This window comes from Panthera pardus, unplaced genomic scaffold (assembly GCF_024362965.1).
Source record: "Panthera pardus isolate Hobbes unplaced genomic scaffold, ASM2436296v1 HiC_scaffold_3, whole genome shotgun sequence".
Taxonomy (NCBI): domain Eukaryota; kingdom Metazoa; phylum Chordata; class Mammalia; order Carnivora; family Felidae; genus Panthera; species Panthera pardus.
Genome location: NW_026526876.1, coordinates 12,704,422 through 12,723,444, shown reverse-complemented (window position 1 = coordinate 12,723,444; position 19,023 = coordinate 12,704,422). Strand labels below are relative to the sequence as shown.

Genomic DNA, 19,023 nt, shown 5'->3' with positions numbered 1-19,023 from the left:
ACCATGGCACACAGGCTCCCATGGAGTGGGCCAGCTGATCCCACAGACACTCCAGGAGCTCAGAGGAAGGGGTGAGTGGCCTGAACTCCATTCCAAGGAGTGATCCTTGGTAGGATGCTCTGAGAGGGTGAGCAGGCTGTAGACCATGGAAAAGAGATACTTTGAGGAATCTGCTCCACATTTTGTGTGGATTGTAAGTATACTTCAACTACCGCTTAGTGTGTTTTTTACACCAAACTGCACATTCTCTCTGCCTCTGGTCTTTCCTGATCCCTCTGCCTGAAGCACCACCTGCTCAGCTCTACAAGCCCCCTCAGACCCAGGTGACAGTGGCCACTCCCTCCTCTGGGGACATTCCTGGGCCTTTTTCCTTCATCCCAGTCTTCAGGAACTTGGTGTAATTCTCTAGAAAAGCTAACTCTAACCGAAAACAACAGTGTGAATGTAACAGTTCACCTAAAAAAAACTACAAAAGTCTGAGCCTGATCTCCAGCCTCCAAGACTCAGCCACAACGGGCCACTCTGCGGAGTCTGTTTCCACCCCTCACTTCAGCCACCTACTTCTCAACCCAGCCCCAGCGAGAGAGTTTTATCCTTACCTGGAGTTCCTCTTGGAGTTGAAAAATCCCAGATTTCCCTCCCTGGTACAGACATGACTTTCCGGCAGCTTCTTTGCTCTAAGTGAGACTTGCCAGCTACTCAGGCTACACGTTAGTTCACAAGCCTCTCTTGCCAGCTGGTCCCAGGGAGACCCACCTCACCCACCTCGTGGAAGGCCAGGAGGTGCCTCCTACTCACACACATCTTGGAGCTGTTGGTGGCACTTTTGGAAACAACCTGCCACATAGGTGAGGGAGGCCCTTGGAGCAGGCAAGACAAAACCCCATTTTAACACAGTTTCTTTGTCTTTTCTCTTCCGGCTCCTCTCCTCTGTCTCACTTACTCACGTGCACATGAGTAAAAAATATGCTATGTGACGATTTGACTTTAAAGCCTGTTGGTTAAGCCATGCTCATAGACACATGATAGATAGATAATAGATGGATAGATGGATGGAGAGATAAAAGATAGATAGATAGATAATAGATGATAGATAAATGGATAGATAAATGATACATAGATAGATAGGTGGAAAGATAATAGATGATAGATGGATAAATAATAGAAGATAGATGGATAGATGATACATAGATAGATGATAGATAATAGAGAGATAATAGATGATAAATAGATGGATAGATAGATGACAGAAAGATAGGTAGATAGGTAGATAGATGATAACTGGATAGGTAGATACATGATAGATGATAGATAACAGATTGATGGATGGATAGATAGCTAATAGGTGATAAAGAGATGATAGATGGATACATAGATGATAGATGAATATATAGATAGATAGATAATAGATGGATAGATAGATGATGCAAGGATAGATAGATAATAGATAGATATAGATAGATAGATAGATAGATAGATAGACAGATAGATAGATGGATAAATGGGTGCATAGAGATCATTGGCTGCGGAGCCAGGCCCAGGCCTGAACCAGCAGTGTGGGAATGGGGGGAGATATGAGGATCCCACAAGTCACTGTACTAACCCCCAATAACCAGGGAGCTGGGCCTGAGTGCTGACAGCACTCCTGTCCTTGAGATGGGGGCCCAGGAGGAGGAAGAGGAGGCCTCTTTTGTGGCTGACAACTTCTGGGACCTGAACAAAACAAACGTTGTTCTGATGGTTCTGTGGACGCCCCATGCTGCCCACAACACCCACCTGCAAGGAAGAGTGTCTTCCCCTGCCCCCTCCCTCCCTGCTCCCTCCTCTGTACAGAATTAAGTCCCTTTTGTCAGCATCTCTCTGCTTCACTCACCTACCTAGACTCTTCCCCATCCCTCGTCAGTCTGCAAGAGACACAAAATAAAGAACATGGTAAAGTAGAACTTGGACACCAGTACCAACACCACGTGCTTCTAGGAACTCCTGAGGATCTGGGTGTCCCTGGAATTAAGTGTTGGTGGAATTGTAGCAGGATTTCTCTGGTCCTGTGGTTCAAGTGATGCTGTCTCTGGTTTGGGTCACCTGCCTGGTGTGTGGACCCCATCCATGTGGCTTTCCCAGGGGCTCTGGTACAGGGGAGGGGGGAGCTTAGGCAGCCAGGTCCTCAGCTCTGTGGAGGCCTCATGGTCTCTGAGGGGGTGCAAGTCTCCCCGGGGCCCGCTCCTGGGGCTGGACATCTCTCTAGGGGGTATGGAGCAGCTGATGCCTGAAGCAGACACAGGGGACCCCTCCTCATTCTCCCCTGCATTCACAAGAAGAGGGAGGCTCCAAAGATGCGAATGTTCTGTGCTTTTCCTTCTTTTTCCCAGGCCAGCATGTGAGGTCTCTGAAAAGCCCATTCCCCCTTTTCCTCTGATGTGAACCCTCTCCTCCCCCGACCCTGGACCCTGGCTGACTTTGTCCCTTCCAGGCTCCAATCCTTTGTCCTCCTGTGAATTCACCCAGGCCTCTCCTCCTTACCCTGCCTATCACCCATCACAGGCTTATGAAGATAGACCCTGCCAGAAGCTGGTCTTAAACCACAAGCTGCTTCCCCAATGCCCAGGGAAGTCTGACCCTGGGCAATGTGGCTCAGTTCTGCCTGCTTGGTGTGGAACAAGAAAACAAGCCTCCAGCTGACCCCTTTTCTGGGAATCACCGAGTCAGGGCCAGGATCTTCCAGAAACGGGCTGCGTGACCTGGGAGAGCCTTTCTGTCTCTGCAGGAGGAGGATGAGAATCCATAACACACCCTCAGCCTCCGACCTAGGATTTTTCCATCCAAAGCCTTGAGCTTCTTTCATTTTCCACAGGGTGTCCTGGAGGGAAGAGTTCCAGACACAACCCAAACCTACGCCAGGTGGGTCAGAGGAGGCTGCCCTTGGGGCCAACCCCGGGCACAGTGGTCTGAGTGGAACCTGCTGGGAGGGCGCCCTGGGATGTTGTGAGCACACTCCAGGTACCTCTGACCATGGACTCTGACCGTGGGGCAGCAGAACCAGGCTCACAGTGCCGTTCCATGGGAAACAGGTTGGGCTTTTCTTGTAAAGTTGCTCATTGTCATTTTAGAAATCAATTCTTTAACATTCAGTAAAATTACAGTTCTTTGGTGTAAAGTTCTGTGAATTCAACACAGTTGATGATCCATATAACATTTTGGGTTCAGAACAGCTATCACACATCCAAATTATTTTTATAGTCACACCATCCCCCACACAACCCTTGGCAACCATCCCCCCTCCCCCAATTTTTTTCTGCACGTGGGCTCATACAGCGTTGGACCCTTGAGACGGGCTCCATTCACTGGTCCTGACTCTGAGCCCCTCCAGGTCATTGGGGTTTCAGCAACTCATTCCTGGTTATTGGAGGTGAGCACCCCGCTGTGTGGAAGTGCCTCTGTTTGTCTGTTTTAATCACTTACCCGACTGAAGGAGGTTCCTGTTGTTTTTGGCTCTGGGTGATTATTCAATACACTTGCCATGTACGTTTGTGTACTGATTTTTGCGTGAATGTAAGTTTTCATTTCTCTTGGGCAAACACGCAGAAGTGTGATTGCTGAGTGACACGGTGAAATAGTGCCAAACTATTTGCGAAGGTAGCCATACCAAATTTAGTTCTCCTCAGCCTGGAGTGGGAGCCCCTGTGGGCACTCAGCTGTGGGCACTCGGTGCTTTCCCCATGTGGCCATTCATCGCTGTCCCCGCGGGCACTCGGCACTGTCTCCTCTGGGAACTCGGGAGTGTCCCCATGTGGCCACTCAGCGCTGTCCCTGCGGGCACTCGGCACTGTCCACTGGTTACTTGAAGCCGTGTGGGTGGGTGGGCAGCCCACCAAAGCATCTGCTCAAGGCTTTGCCCAGTTTGTAATTGGGTAATTCGTCTTTTTATTGTTTGATTCTGAGAGTCCCTTATGTGTTCTGGATACAATTCCTTTGTCAGATATGTGATTTGGAAATATTTTCTCCTAGTCTTCTGTTTCCATTCTCTTCACATTGTCTTTTGCTAAAGTTTGTAATTTTCATGAAATCCAATTTGTGACTTCCCTCTTTTATGGATTGTACTTTTGATGTCATATCTAGAACTCTGCCTAACCCGAGTTCATGAAGATTTTCTCTGTTGTCTTCTAAAAGTTTTATCATTTTATATTTAAATCTCTGATCCACTGTGTCTCAGTTATCATGTAAAGTGTGAGGTTTAAGTTAAGGTTCATTTTTTGCATGTTGACGTCTGATTTTTCTCGTATCATTGAGAAACGCAGACATTAGTCATAGCTTCCCCTTTTTAAAAACCTCTGGTGCCATTCCATATTCCCTGGACAAGAGTCCTCACTTGCAGGGTCCAGGTCCCCTCCTCCTTGAGCGCCCTTTCCTGCGCAGGGGGAGACCCCAACCTGTCTCCTGTGTGGGCCCACCCTCTGCAGACTGTGGTTTCCGCACACACTGGCCTCGCGCTTCTTCCCTGCTGCCCGCTGCCTGTCTCTCTAATGACTATCTGACCCTTGAGGCAGGGACACCTGCATTTTCTCTCACAGGTGCTGCTGGAGGAGGGTGAGTGAGCACTTCCAGCATCTGAGGTGAGGGGAGTGTGCAGGGTGGGCCGAGGGGGTCTGGGGCCCCTCCACCGGGCTGCAACCTGACTGTGAGGTGAAGGAACAAGTGGGCCGACCAGGGGCCGGGCTGGGATCCCATTCACACTTCTGGCAGGTTATTTTTACTAGAGGTGGTGTGGGATTGGAGGGGCAAGGTGAGAGGAAGGCGGTCAGTAGCGGGAGAACAGAGGATAAGGTCAAGGGAGGGAGAGAGGAGGGTGAGTTGGGGATGCCCTGAGGGGGTGGGCGGCTGATGAGCCTCTGTGGGGGCAGGGGGGGGGACTGGGGTGAAGCATATGACCACAGTGGAGGCACAGAGAGTGACCGCGAGAGGCTCCCTCTCCTTTTCTGTGTCTCTGTCTCTGTCTCCTTCTCCGTATCTCGCACCCTCCCTTCTAGGTCCCCATCGCTCTGGTCTGCTCGGTTCTCCTCTCCAGGTCGGCTTCCAGGCTCTGTTTGGGGCAGCAAAAACCACTCTGTGTCTCTGTGTCTCCCTTGTGAACTGGGCCGATGGGCACCCTGAACCCCAAAACTCAGCAGCGGCTCTCACAAGACTGCAGGCTCTTGCCGTGAGGTGCTGGACCAGGGCAGGAGGGCAGAGGACTCAGGCCCAGAGCAGCTCCATCCACCTTGCTCAGCTGGAGCTCCCTGCTGGAGGGACAGTCAGTTCAGCTGCCGTGACCAATGGCTCCCTTACACCGTGTTTCAGAAGGATGTTGAGGGGTTGATGAGTGTGTGCTTCAGACCTTAAACACCTTTCCTGGGTCTCTGTGCCACAGAAACACATCAGAGGTCAGTCGGGTGGAGGGCTGGCTTTGTCTACAAAGTCCAGAAACCCAGCGGAAAACACCAGAGGCCACATCAGTGAAAAGTAACTTGTGTCGGTGACGTTTCTGAGTGACACAGCCACACATTTCCTGCATCTATTTTTTAAAGTCATGAACCTGGGGCATTTGGGTGGCTCAGTCGGTTAAGCATCCGACTCTTGATTTTGGCTCAGGTCATGACCTCATGGTTTGTGGGATCAAGCCCCATGTCAGTTTCCATGGAGTCTACTGGGGATCTTCTGTGTCCCTCTCTCTCTGCCCCTCCCCCCATCTGTCTCTCAAAAATAAATAAAAATAAAAATAAACAAAGTCCAGAACCTGAAACTGGACAACCCCAGCAAACGAAAACTAGCCCTATTCTTGCTACAACAGTGAGAGGGGAAGCAAGGAAGAAGGGAGAGGTGGAGGGGAGAGAGGCCGAGAAAGCCCTTATGAGAATTGAGGCCAACGGTGGTTCCTAGGGGACCCCCGGCTTCACCCCATCAGCTACCCTGCCTGGGGCCCTGCTCTTATGCAGAGGGGCCTGTCTCCACCTGGCTTGGTGGTGCCTCTTGCTACTTCCATGGCACCTGTTCAGCTCTAGTGTGGTGCCTAACTCGGGTTTACCTACTGGGTCTCAGCTGTGTGGGCGATGTGGATCTCTTACCACTGGGGACCCTATGTTTCTGCCTCCCCAACTTGTGCCATTTCCCAGAGTCAATAGGGAAGAGTACCTCACTACCAGATGTTATTTTTAAAATTTATTTATTTTTTCTGGAATAGGCAAAATTATAAGGACAGAAAACAGAGAAGTGGTTGCCAGGGATTGAGTGAGGAGAGAAGGGTATGTCCCCAAAGGTTACACTAGGGAAGTTTTAGGGTGATGAAATTGTTCTGTGTGGTTCTAGGTGGAGGTATGTGACCCCATGAACTTAGGAAACCCCAAAGGACACCGCAAAGAGTGACCTTGGCTACATGAACAAGACCGAGAACAATTGAAATGTGGGGGTATCCCGGGCAGGTGTAGGCTAAATGGGACCTGGGGTATTAAGTGGAGGACACACCCTCAGTGAGAGAGTCAACATAAAGGAACTGACCTGGGCAACTTTGCAAAGCAGTACTCTGACTGAATACTGTGAAGGAAAACCTCCACACAAACGACACTGAGCTCTGGTTGGAAACTTATTTCCCACTAGTTAGCAGTTCTGAACCACTTCAGATGTATGTGAGGATCTCACAAGTAAACACATTGTAGAGACAGGAGCAGGCTTCTCACGGTTGGACAAAGAAGTTTTGGATGAGCCTGGGGACAAGGCTGGAAGGAACACTTGGGTACCGGGCGTAGTCGGTCATGTCAGTATGGACTCATGTTTCCGTCACAGATAGGTAGACAGGAGAAAAGTCAGTGTCCACATGTGTGTACGTGTGGGTTAGTCCACATGTCCATGCCTTCTAGTTTTGCTCTCTGAAAGGCCTGGAAGCAATAGCATACCTCATGCCCAGATCTTAGTTTCTAAACAGCACCTTCAGTGAAAGGAACCATGTTCCTTAGAGAAATGCCTGATACTAGGGCTGAGGCAGAGAATATGCAGGATGAGCCAGGACCATTTGCAGTCCTAGAAAATAAAGAAATGCTAAAAAATGATAATAAAAATTAAAAAGGACTGGACAATAACCCAAAGAATAAAGTAAATATCCATGAATTCGTACTGATACAAATAAATGATCAAAGAAATAGAAACTAGCAGAAAGGAAAAAATATTCCTTATAGACAAATTCCAAATAATAAATGTTGAAGGAAACAAAAAATGTAGAAGGGAAATAGAAAATCACCATCAGATTCCCACAGTAATAGTGCTACGGATCCACAGACCAATGCTAAAAATTAGCTTGCAGAACTTCAGGAGGAACAAGATATTTGCATAGTCTCAAAGCATTGCCCCAAAATATTGTTAATTTATGTAGAAGTTTTATTTTGAGAGAGACAGAGAGAGAGAGAGAGAGAGAGAGAGAATGAGCACAAACATGCTAACAAGGGAGGGGCAGAGGGAGAGATAAAGAATCACAAGTAGGCTCCACACTCAGCAGCAAGCAGCACAGAGCCTGACATGGGCCTTGATCCCATGACCCTGGGATCATAACCTGAGCAGAAATCAAGAGTTGGACACTCAACCGACCAAGCCACCCAGGTGTACCATGTAGAGGTTTTAACACATGTGCACAAATTCCCTGATCCTTCTTTCTCTAGGGGACAGAACCCAGTCACCCTGTCCACTTGTGTGTGGGCTGCATTTAGTGACTCACTTCTAAACAGGCAGAATGTGAACAGAAGCGTGGCTTCACGGTGGGGAACCATGTGGTGAAGGTCAGCGTCCCTGTGTTAAGTTGTGACAATATCATATATCCTGATGTGATGTCGAGTGGTGTGATGAGAAGGGCACTTCACCTCTGTGGTATTCTTCCCCAAATCCACAATCCCAATCCAAACACGAGAAAACATCAGATGCAAAATGAAAGGCTTTCTACAAAACACCTGAGCAGTTCTCTTCAAAGGTGTCAAAGGTTGAAAAACCAAGAAGGAATCAGAAATGGTCACAGATCAAAAGAGGAGTGGACGTGAGGACTTCATGCAACTTTGTGTCCTGTGCTTATCAGCAGCACTGTGCCCCTGTGTGTGAGGGTTTTGTGCACGTGTGTGTCTAAATGTGTGTAAGAGTTGGGCATGTGGGAGTGCACGAGTGTGCATATGAGTTGCGTGTGAATGTGTGTGTATGAGCACGTATGATTTGAGTGTGTGCATGTGTGTGTGGTTTGTGTGGGTGTGTACACGTGCAAGTGTGTGGATGTATGTGCATGAGTGTGTATATGATTTACGTATGCAAGTGCACTAGGAGATTTCCAATCATAGCATATATGGCAGCCAGATTTTTTAGGATAATATAGAACCAAAATCCTTAATAATTCCTATAATCCACCAATTTTAGTTTATGAGTACTAAATCTTCCTCACCCTAATGACCAATTTAGCAGGTTAAAAAGTGCCTTAGTCGTGTTTTACTACAGAATTGTGTGCCACGGGCGTGGATTTTTTATCAGAATGCCTCCAGCTGCAATGACAAATTCCCAGCCCACACTGGGCACATGTGGGCCACCTCTGTGCTAGCGAGGAGACCCTGAGGGGCCTTGAGGTTGCTGCCCCTGTTCTCTCCTGCTAAGCATCACCTCGGAACCATAACCCCTTCACTACCCAATGTGACTTAGGGCCACAACCCTTCCCACCACACCCTTGGGAAGAGATGCATTTTGGGATTCAGGATGTTTCTTGAGTTTGGAGGAGGGAGGAGAGGCTGGCTCTTGGGGCCCAGAGTCCTTCCCAATGTGTGGACACTGGAGGGTCAGTTCTTTATCCCCACACACCCCCAGGCCTCCTTTAGCACATACTCTGAAAACCATGTCTCATGGCCCCACAGGCACCCCGCTCTTCTCCAGAGTGCATCTGAGGCCCTGCAGAGGCCCAGATCTTAGTTTCTAAACAGTACCTTCAGTGAAAGGAACCAGGTTCCTTGGAGAAACACCTGATATTAGGGCTGCACCTGTGCAGCTGGCACGCCCCCCCCCCCCCACCCCGCCCTGCATCTCAGCACTAGTTATGCCCCTGCCCCACCCACTCCTGCCCGGCAGCACCTGATGGGGGAACAGCTTCCCACATAGGGCCCCCTGCCCCAGGGTGCAGGGAGCAACCCAGCAGTGACGTGGAGACACTCAAGCCCCCACGTGACAATAGCAACCCATCGATCTGAGAGTCGAAGGTGATTTTTTTTTTTTTTTTTTTTTTTTTACCGATTTTGTTTTAACCAAGCCTCCTCCATGAGGTACTCTGGAGAGCACCAAGGCGTCTGGGTGGTGTCTGGCCTCCCAGGGCTCTCACCTGGTGGGCCTCAGCAGCAACAAGCCCAGCTGAGACATAGGGGGATCTGCAGAACAGCTCTGGCTGACATGAGTTCAGTGCTGTTGGGCTGCGAACCTCCACTTGTTTCCATATAAGAAAACTGAGGGGAAGGTCAGCCGGTGTGTGTCCCAGACTTGCCTGACTCCAAGGCCCAGGCAAGGAAATATGCTTTGAGTGTGGGTTGAGCAGTGTCAGAGATGCGGAGGATGCCAGGACGTCGGGCTGCAAAGGTGGGTGGGATGGCCTCTCCCACCTGCCACCCGCAGGTAAATCGGCCGAGCTGTTCTGGGGAGCAAGTTGGCAATGCCCTGAAAGGGAGTTGGAAATGCCCACCCTTCAGTGGAGCCTCCCCATTTCTGGGACTTCATCTGAAGGATATTCCAACGTGTATGGAAAGATTTGGGCGGAAGTATTTCCTTTAGCATTATTTACAACAGAAGAAAAGTTGGGCACAATAGCTTTTGCTCATGTAAAGTGAAAGAGGTAAATAAGTCATGGCAGTCCCAGCACTGTGTCCTGCTCCAGGGCAATCTAGCACCGCACACAGAGACTCAGGAACGTGGATGCAGCCAGAGCTGTCCATCGGAGCCTGGGCTTCGTGCTCTGTAACAGATCAGGTGAGATGACCTCAGTGAAGAGACCATCACTGGGCACAGGGTGGGTGCCAGTGAGAGAGCTGGCATCATTGACTCTCACTCTGGAGGCTCGTGGGAGGGCTGCACACACACGCACACGACACTGCTCTTCCCCAAACGCACAGAGCAATACAGAGGGGCAACCCCATCAGTAAACAGAGAGCAGCCACCTCCGGGAGCGAGTGGTGAGCAATTCTGTCACTTGAGCAGGCACATGTGTGCACCTGCATGTACTGTACGTGCATATGTGTGTGTGTACCTGTGAGAGTGTTGCATGCATGTGTACGTGTGCTTGTGTGTGCGTGGGCCTTCTTCCCTCGCGTACAATGTCTTTCTGACCAGGGTCATGGTCACAAGGTTTAGAAGCCACGGCTCTGTGCCCCCTGTCTCCCTCAGGCTTACTAGTTCCTGGTTCTTCTCAGCTCTTATTCCACCCCAAGGAGCAGTGGTGACACCAGCAGGGAGTCGTGCCGAGTGAAGTTTCTCCAGCCAGGGTCTCTGGAGCTCCCTGTTCCTGCAGCAGCTGAGCCTGGCCTTGCTTCAGACGGGGCTAAGGACAAACACATATCCACATCTTTAGATTTTCCCTCTAAAACAGTTTCATGGTAAGACACCACATCAGAGAACAACAGCTGCCGGTGGGAAGCATTTGGAGGGAAGTGTCCTTCCACATGGCTCCACCTTGTTCCTGGGTACCACCCCACTGCTTCCTGGGGTCACTGTACCATGTCATCTATAGGGCATGGGGGGCTGAGGTCAGGTGAGCACAGGGTGCCATTGACAACAGGCCTCGTCCCCTGGTCCTTTCAAGGGCTCCTTGGTGTTTGGCCTCTTCTATGGGCTCTTATACCACATGCCACCCAAATAACCTCCCAAATTCTGGAAAGACACTGACTATCCTATTTTCAAACAATCTACATTACTGAACGCTTTGCATATGACCTACTTTTGAGTGTAGTAATGGCACAATCCAATGTAGAATTGTTTGGAATTGTTATCTTGATGGAAAAACAGATGTTGTACCATTTTCTTAACAGGCCAACTCACTACCACTTTGTCGACCTCAACCTTTCATTGGGATTTGTGCCCCGAGACATAGGAGTCAGGGGATGATCGAAACGCACCTTCCGCTCGGCCGCCAGCTGTGTCTCTGCATCTCTGGCTCCAGTGGAGTATGGTAGACACTGCTGCTCTCTGGCCCTCTTCTCTTCTGTTGGGCGATCAGCCGGCCAGGCGTTGACTCACCAGAGCCGCAGCCTTGTTACCTGCCGGGCCCTGTGGGGAGTAGCGTGTTGAGGGTGTGTTGGTGGCTGTGTGCATCTTTTTTTCCCTTTTGTCTTCTCTCCTTAAGCTGCTGTTTCTGTATCTCTGGGTTAAGTCGCACACAGAGTGGATCGATGGGCTTGTGTGGGTGTGTCTGCACATCGGAGAGCTTCCGACAGAGATGCGGAGAGCAGGAGAGGGTGGCCCTGTCTTTTCCTGCCCAAATGTTAACTGGATTCTGTTTTGCTTCTGTTCTTGGGAGGGCTTTTGCCTTTAGCCCACCTCACCACTTACCTGGGAGCGTGCAAATGATCCACGGGAGCATCTCTGTGGTCTCAGGTACCCTTTTCTGTTTGTGGCCCGCTGAGCTGTGGAATGTGGGAGGAGAGACCCGCTGCCCTGACCTGTGCCAGACCTGAGGTTGGTGTGGAAGCCCCTGGCCCCCCACGTGCATCTTTTCCACCCCCTTCCTCCAGGTGGTTTTCCTTTGAACGCTCCCCCTGAACAGTTAAACCACACTCTGAACAGAAAACTGTTTTGAAGGCTGCTTTGCACCTGCGTCTGACAAAGACCTTCTTGAGGGTAACCCCCCCCCGCCCCCCCCCCCCCCCCCGCTTCCGAGCGGGCGAGGGATGTTCGGCTGCTGGCTGTGCAGCCCAACTGCAGCCTGTGGGCCCCTGGGAGGCACAGATATTCTGTTCATTATTTATCGAGCAAATGTTCCTATAGGGCACCCTAGGAGAGTGTTGACTCAAAAGTGTGAGTCCGTCCTTTCTTCAGGACATTTAGAGACTATTCTGCTGTCTTTTCATCGCTAAGTATCTCAGGGCTGTGCACCACTCAGCAACTTACTTATGAAACTTGTGTTTGTAAAAAGCACTTTTATTGGCACTTACTGTGGGCTCCTGTTAGACGTCCTCCTGGGCTTCTAACTGGGGCATGTGCCTGGCCTGGCATTTGCTGGGACCCGCACACTTTCCCGTCTCAGGGAGGAGCTTCCTCACCTCAGGGCTGTCAACCGCGATTCCTGCTTTGTAAGTACAATCAGTGTGGCCTCATCATCCTCAGCTGCAGGGCTTTCTTACTAACCTGCACTGTGAAGAATACGTCTTTCTACCATCTATTAGGCCTGGGTTTGTTGACAACTAGACTTTCGGTTTGAGTGTGTTACGGGTCCAACAGGTACCCAGACCCTTATTCTAAAAGTAGATGCATAGACAAGCCACCACTTGTTTGCTTACACAGTGATCCCTAACGATTAGCTTGCGTTCTCTTCTCGTGAGAGCAGGTTAGCTGGGTGGGCCAGGGTTTCGAATATGCTTGCGTCCCCCAGATAATTCCCCAATAAGCTGCTGATGTTGGAGGCTTGGGGAATTCCCAAGACTGAACGTCGCCTGTGCTAACAGGCCTCAAGAGGAGGGCAGCCTTAGCACAACTCAGTGTCCGCCGAGTTCCATGTTTCTGCACCAGAGGTGGGAGGTCTGACACTCCACTTACTTTTTCCTGACTTTACCACAGGACTTGTACTGAGAGATGATATTTATATATTTGCCTAAAGTTCAAAAAACACACCTGGCATCTAAGGATTTTGCCTGCTGCTGCGGAAGTCCCTAGGTGTGCCCCCTTGTCTGTGGGCGTCGCCGTTTGTTTCAAGGTCCGTACATGTGTCTGTGGCCCTCTCCAGACCAGATGCCCAGCTGGAGTGGAAGTCACTGAGAGCGGCTAGCAGACAGCAGCGAGTGCCCAGGGGCCTGTGTGCTCTCGGGCACTGCCGGCCACTCGTGGCATTCTCCCTCACGGCCCTTGGTAAGGAAATTCCTCAGCAGACACTTTCTGGAAAGTGCAAGAGCGACTTCACTTAAGACCATGGCAAGAGTGGGGAGAGATTGAATTCAAGCTGTTAGGTGAGGCTGTGAATGGAGTAATAGGGGGAGGGGCTGGGTTAGGGTCAGGGTGGAGGAATCCTTGCCAACACGGCTCAGCAGACCACGGGTGAGGCCTAGGCAAGGAGAGAGGGTGAGGGGGCCTGACCAGAGTTTGGTCCAGGAGTGTGTCCTTGTCACCCTCACAGTGGCCTGTTTTATAGTTAGTTAAGTGAAGGTAATGAATTAAATAGGTAAGTAATGTTGTCCAAAACAGACCTCTGTGCTTTGGAGCCAAAATATAACATGAAAACAGAGTTTGGGATAAAAAGGGACAGTAGCTTTATTGCTTTGTCAGATGAAGGAGGTTACAGCTATGATCTTCAAGCCCCCGGGTTCCTGAAACAAAAGGCCAAGGAGGGAGGAGGGAGGTATGAGGAAGGGAGTGATGAAGGTTTGGGGTGATGGTGGGGTGGTCCGGAGCTGACGGCCAAGAAAGAATTCTTGAGATGTCTTTGGTGTAAAAAGGTGGGTTTATTAAAGCATGGGGACAGGACCCACAGGCAGGAGGAGCTGCACTGGGGTTGTGATGGGTAACTCATATACCCTCAGGTTGGGAGGGGGTCAGGGACAGAGTAAGTCTCGGAGGTATTTTGGAAACAACGTTCGGGACCTTGAGGACCCAGCTGTTGCTAGGGGGATGCCACTTATTACCGTTTAATAAAACCTCAGTCACGAGGCCCTTCAGATGTGTATTGGGGGCCATAAGCTTGGGGTATGATTGCCAACAGATACTTGGAGCAGCTGAGATAAAGGAAGTAGACTTATAGGGTCCTCAAGGTTGCGATTATGTTAAGATAAGGTTCTCTTTTGCCTCTAGCAAAGTGTCATCATCCTAGAGGGAGGTTTCAAGGACTTGTCAATGGGCTTTAGGCAGTAAGAGAATTTAATTTTTCATTTGCCTTAGTTTCCCACATAACCATAGCAAGCACTTAAATTCCTTTCCTATGTTCTTTGGTAGCCAGGAGTGTCCAAGGAATATCACACATACTCCACTTGGGTTGGGGGGTGTGCCAGCCTGTATTTTGCCCACAGCTTGCAACACGCTCCCTCGTCAGGGAGGAAAAAGCTTACTTTAAAATTGAGGTTCGCTGAAACATTAGTGCAGCCATTCTGATTTTTGTTCAACTTTATGCTTTTTTTTTTTATTTATTTTTTTTTTTTATTTATTTTTGGGACAGAGAGAGACAGAGCATGAATGGGGGAGGGGCAGAGAGAGAGGGAGACACAGAATCGGAAGCAGGCTCCAGGCTCCGAGCCATCAGCCCAGAGCCTGACGCGGGGCTCGAACTCACGGACCGCGAGATCGTGACCTGGCTGAAGTCGGACGTTTAACCGACTGCGCCACCCAGGCGCCCCACAACTTTATGCTTTTAAGAGGTTTCACTAAGACAGATCAAGGAACCTGCCACAGAGGATATGCCGTGGCTCATGGACCCCAAACCTCCAATGTGTGGCTTGATGCCTCTGTCTCTCTGACCTCCTCCACCCCAGTCCCTGTCTCCCCCTCTCTGGCCTAGGCTACTTTGGGGCAGTGTGAGCTGTTGTCTCCCCTCCCCACCGTGGTGTTTTCATCTGCCCCCTTGCTGCTTCACAGAGCTCCTGCCCGTGTCCCTCTCTGCCCAGAACAGATCTGTCGGTTAGGCTATTTGGCCTTGTAGAACACACTCACGCCCCATGTGCCTGTTTGTAAGGGACATGAGTGCCATGCCTTATATCTTCTTCTTTCTTAGTGGAAAAATCCAAATAACAAGTTAATTTGCCCTCCATGGATTGTGTCCTGCTGGAGTCTTTCCACAGGAAAGGGTTCCTGGAGGAGGCTGAGGGCTGCCAGGCCATCTCTGCTGCTGACAGAGGCTCTCGGATCACGTGAGGGATGGTTTCCTGGATGCCAAGCCTGAAACTTACCCCCTCCTCAGAGGAAAGGCCCCCCAGAGTGATAGCCTGTGAAACCCCTCCTCAGGGCCCAGGGGCAAAGCTGGAGCTGCGGCTCCAAGACCAAGCCAGTTTTTCCTGCTTGTCCTGTTTGGGTGGCCCAGGAGGCAGCCAGAAACTCAATATGCCAGAGCACAGCTTGGCTGTACCATTCTCAGAGGCCCCCTGGGAGTGGGGCGGGGTAGGAGGGCAGATACACAGCAGTGGGGAGCAGACAAGAGGAGGGAGGGCCACCCACAGCTCTGTGTCCTGAGCAGGACAGCCCAGCACTGAGCTCCCAATGCTTCCTCACAGGGTGCCAGGAGCACCTCTCCTGGCTCCTCCTCAGCCTCCTCTGCTGGAGGTACCTACTCCCCCACCTTCCAATATTGGGGTGTCCCTGGGCTCACCACCTTGGGTAGTCTCCCCTACTCCTAGCTCCTCTCCCAGGACATTCAAAATAGAGCCCTCCAGCCACCCTGAATCTCTGTTTCCAGATGCTTAGGGCAAAATTCCAGCATCATCTCTTTTTCATGAACCCACATCCACCCTTGACTTCCTGGTGGCCCCATGTTTACAGCATATTCCAAATCCACCATGACTCAGTCACAGAGCACCACCACCTGTCCTCTGCTGGTTGAAGCCACTTCACCAGGATTCGGATTATGTAGCCTCTGCTAAAACTGTGTCTTGTTCCAGGCTCAGAGCACCTCACTGAAGCCAAGAGTTGGGGGTCCAAAGCCTTCCCAGACAAAGCTTCTAGGAGAAGAAACAGGACAGCACAAACCAAACACACCACAGCAACAGCCAAACGAAACTGAATTAATTTGCTATAACACAGAGGAGATATACAGCTTTGCTTATCTGCTGCCACCCAGTGCCCCATGGGGAGTCTGACCAGAAACCACATCAGTTTCCTTCAGCCTCAGCTCAACATTTTTGGGGTCAAGTAACCCTTTGAGAATCTGCTTATATGTGGCCCAAGTTTGTGAAAACACCCATGGGTACTCCAAGGCAAAGAACCAACACCCCCCCCCCCCCCCCCCCCGCTTTCAGAAGAAGATCCAAGAATCTAAATTTTAGATTGGGAGGGTGTCTTCACTCCAAGCCTTGATTTCCTGAGGCTCAGGGATGAGTGCAAACACCTCCCAATTGCAACTGGGATGTGGCCAGAAGGTTATAAAGCTGCCTGGGCGGGACCACAACAGAACTCCAAGCGCAAATTCCTCATTTATAAAACATACTAGATGTAGCGGGGGTATTTCACATCCATAGGAGAAGGGGCAGAAGGCTCGATAAACAGCACTGGGATAAATGTTTGCTACTTCAGCTTCTGCTCCTTAACAAACCACCACAAAGCTTACCGGTTTAGCACAATCATTCATGTGCTCATGATTCTGTGGGTGAACAATTTGGCTTTTGCTCAATAGGACAGTGATTTTTACTGTTTTCACCTGTGCATCTGGTAGTTGGCTGCATGATAGAGGCAGCGTGACCACTTTCCCCCAGCATGCAGCAGGGTTATCCAAGTTTGGCAAGCATGCAGCAGTTTGGTTCTGGCTTCGTCAAATGGCAGCTGGTCTCCAAAGGCAGCCAGAGAGATCAAGTTCTAATACACAAACACTCTGTAGCCTCAGTCCATCACATTTGTAATATCTCATTGGCCAAAGCAAGTCACATGGCCAAGCCCAGATTCAGGGGTGGAAATATGAACCCCATCTCTTCAAGAGAGAGGAGGCAAAAGGTACATGAGAGGTTAGGGAGCAATTTGTGGGCACATGTTTTTTTTGCAACCTACCACATTTAGCCTTTTGATAAAGGAAGTAACTTAAAAGTTGCCTCAATTAGGGCATTCACCAAAATGTACTTCCAATTGGAGTAAAGTTTAAATGTAAAAAATAAAACTGTGGCTGTATTGGTGGATACTTCTATGCCATTGGAGGAGAAAAGGCTCTTATGGCACAAATTTAAAGTCAGAAACCATAAAGAAAAAGTTATTTTTGACATGCATTTGTAACAATTAAAATTAGTCATTAAAAATCATGAACAAAAAAGATAAAATGTAAATTACAAAATCATTTGCAGTGTATGTTCCAGAATTACACATCTAAACCCTTTGTGAGGGTTTGTGCCCCAAAGAGATGGCAGACAACATGGTCCAAACTTGATGAAGGACCCAGAAAACAAGTCACTGGCACCCCAAATGTTTCTTAAATGAATGAACATGCAACAACACATGAAAATATCTTCAAAAAACTTGTAATTAAAGAAAGACAAATTATAACAAAAAGACTTCATTTTCACTTACTGAATTGGCAGAGTTTTGTTCTTGTTACTACTTGTGAATGGTGATGCCCAGTATTGTCGGGACTCCAAACCAGGTTCCTCTGGGGACAGAGGACTCCTTGATCCAACCCACACATTCACTCCTTCAACTAATGTTTGTTGAGCACCTACTATGTGTCAGACACAGCCTAGACTCTGGAGCCCCCACTGAAAAGAAGGCATTTGTGCAAAGGCCTGAAAGAGTGGAGCCAGCCAGGTGGCTATCTGTGAAGAGTGGCTCCCAGGCAGAGGGAACAGCCAGAGCCTGAGGGGGTCACCGGGGGAAGCTAAGCAGGTTAGGAGGAGGCCGGAGGAGATGGGGTGGTGAGGCCTCTGCAGTACTGGAGTACTTGTGGTTGGTGTCTGGAGTAGGGTGGGAGGAGTCCTGTAGGACTGAGCCCTTAACCTGTAGGAAGTGACACTACTTCTAGGGAGATTGTGTCAGAATTAAGTTGTGGGACACACAGCTGTTACTACGGAGAATTGCTTGGTGGAAATTGTGTGGGAGAAACTCTGCCCCCCTCCCCCCAACACTGTAATTGGGTCCAGAACCAATTCACCAGGAAAGTAGCGTATGGAACAGTCTCCCCTGGGAGCCCTCTTTCCTGGGTTTGTGACTCTGCATGCTTACACTTCCCTCCCCAGGGCATCTGCGCCCCTGCTACAGCATACACCAAACTTTAACTGAAATTTGGGAGAATGGCAAGAAGTGTGTTCCCACCATGCAATTCAAGGTTCCTAGGACTGCTTTCTGGACCTGGAGGCTCCTGGTCCTTGCACCTGCTGACCTGTCACTGCCACAGTGCCCGCAGGGCAACTGTGTGCCCTCATGGTTGCAAGGTAATTGTTGTTCTGTCTGTTGTAGATGAGAAGGTCAAGGTTCAGAGAAGATTTCTGAGGAGAGAAGTGCAGAACCAACATTCAAATAGGATTTGGTCTCACTTCAAAATCTAAAGTCTTTTCTGAACCCTATCTGTCCTGTGCTGGGCAGAACCAGGGGCAGTGAATGGTAGTACAGAATATATTTCCATGGGGAGGGTGGAGGGTCGGTTCCCCATGCTGTGCCTCCTGGGTTGGAGGCCACCCATAGGTCAGAGGTTACAGAGGAAGGGCCCCATTGTGAGTGCACAATCAGCCTCAGCCTTGTGCCCCTGCCTGGGGAGCTGTGCTGAGGGAGCTCCTGACAGGAGCTGTCCCTGGAGAGGTGGGGTGAAGGCAATGACATCTATGTGGCTATTTGGAGGGAGGGGTGAGAACTGATGACCATGTCTGCTGGCAATCTTACCTGTTTTGGAGCTATGGGGACTCAAATTATGTGATTTTATGAGGCTGTTGAAGGAAAAAAATGGTCACAGAGGCCAAGAGGGCTTGGAGGGCCAATTAAACCAACCCCTCTCTTCATCAGTTTTTGCTTCTCCACTATCAGAGAGGGGAGGTATATGCCACACTGAGCATGGCTTGTGGTACACGAGAAAGGAACACTCCCACTGACAGTGCAGCTGACACCGTCCAGGGTCTCCCCCAACCCTGTAGCAAAGCAGACAGTGGCCTCTGTGTCATGCCCCTGTACACAGCCAGAATGTGT

General features: G+C 50.0%; 1 long non-coding RNA gene across 1 annotated transcript; it reads right to left on the bottom strand.

The window, feature by feature from the left end:
• Positions 1 to 9,265: 9,265 nt before the first annotated feature.
• LOC109277169 (uncharacterized) lies at positions 9,266 to 11,477 on the bottom strand. The gene is made up of 3 exons (XR_002085019.2): positions 11,139 to 11,477; positions 10,417 to 10,564; positions 9,266 to 9,687 (listed from the first exon to the last, which is right to left on the bottom strand). It is a non-coding gene; the product is annotated as an uncharacterized LOC109277169 (long non-coding RNA).
• Positions 11,478 to 19,023: the final 7,546 nt, after the last annotated feature.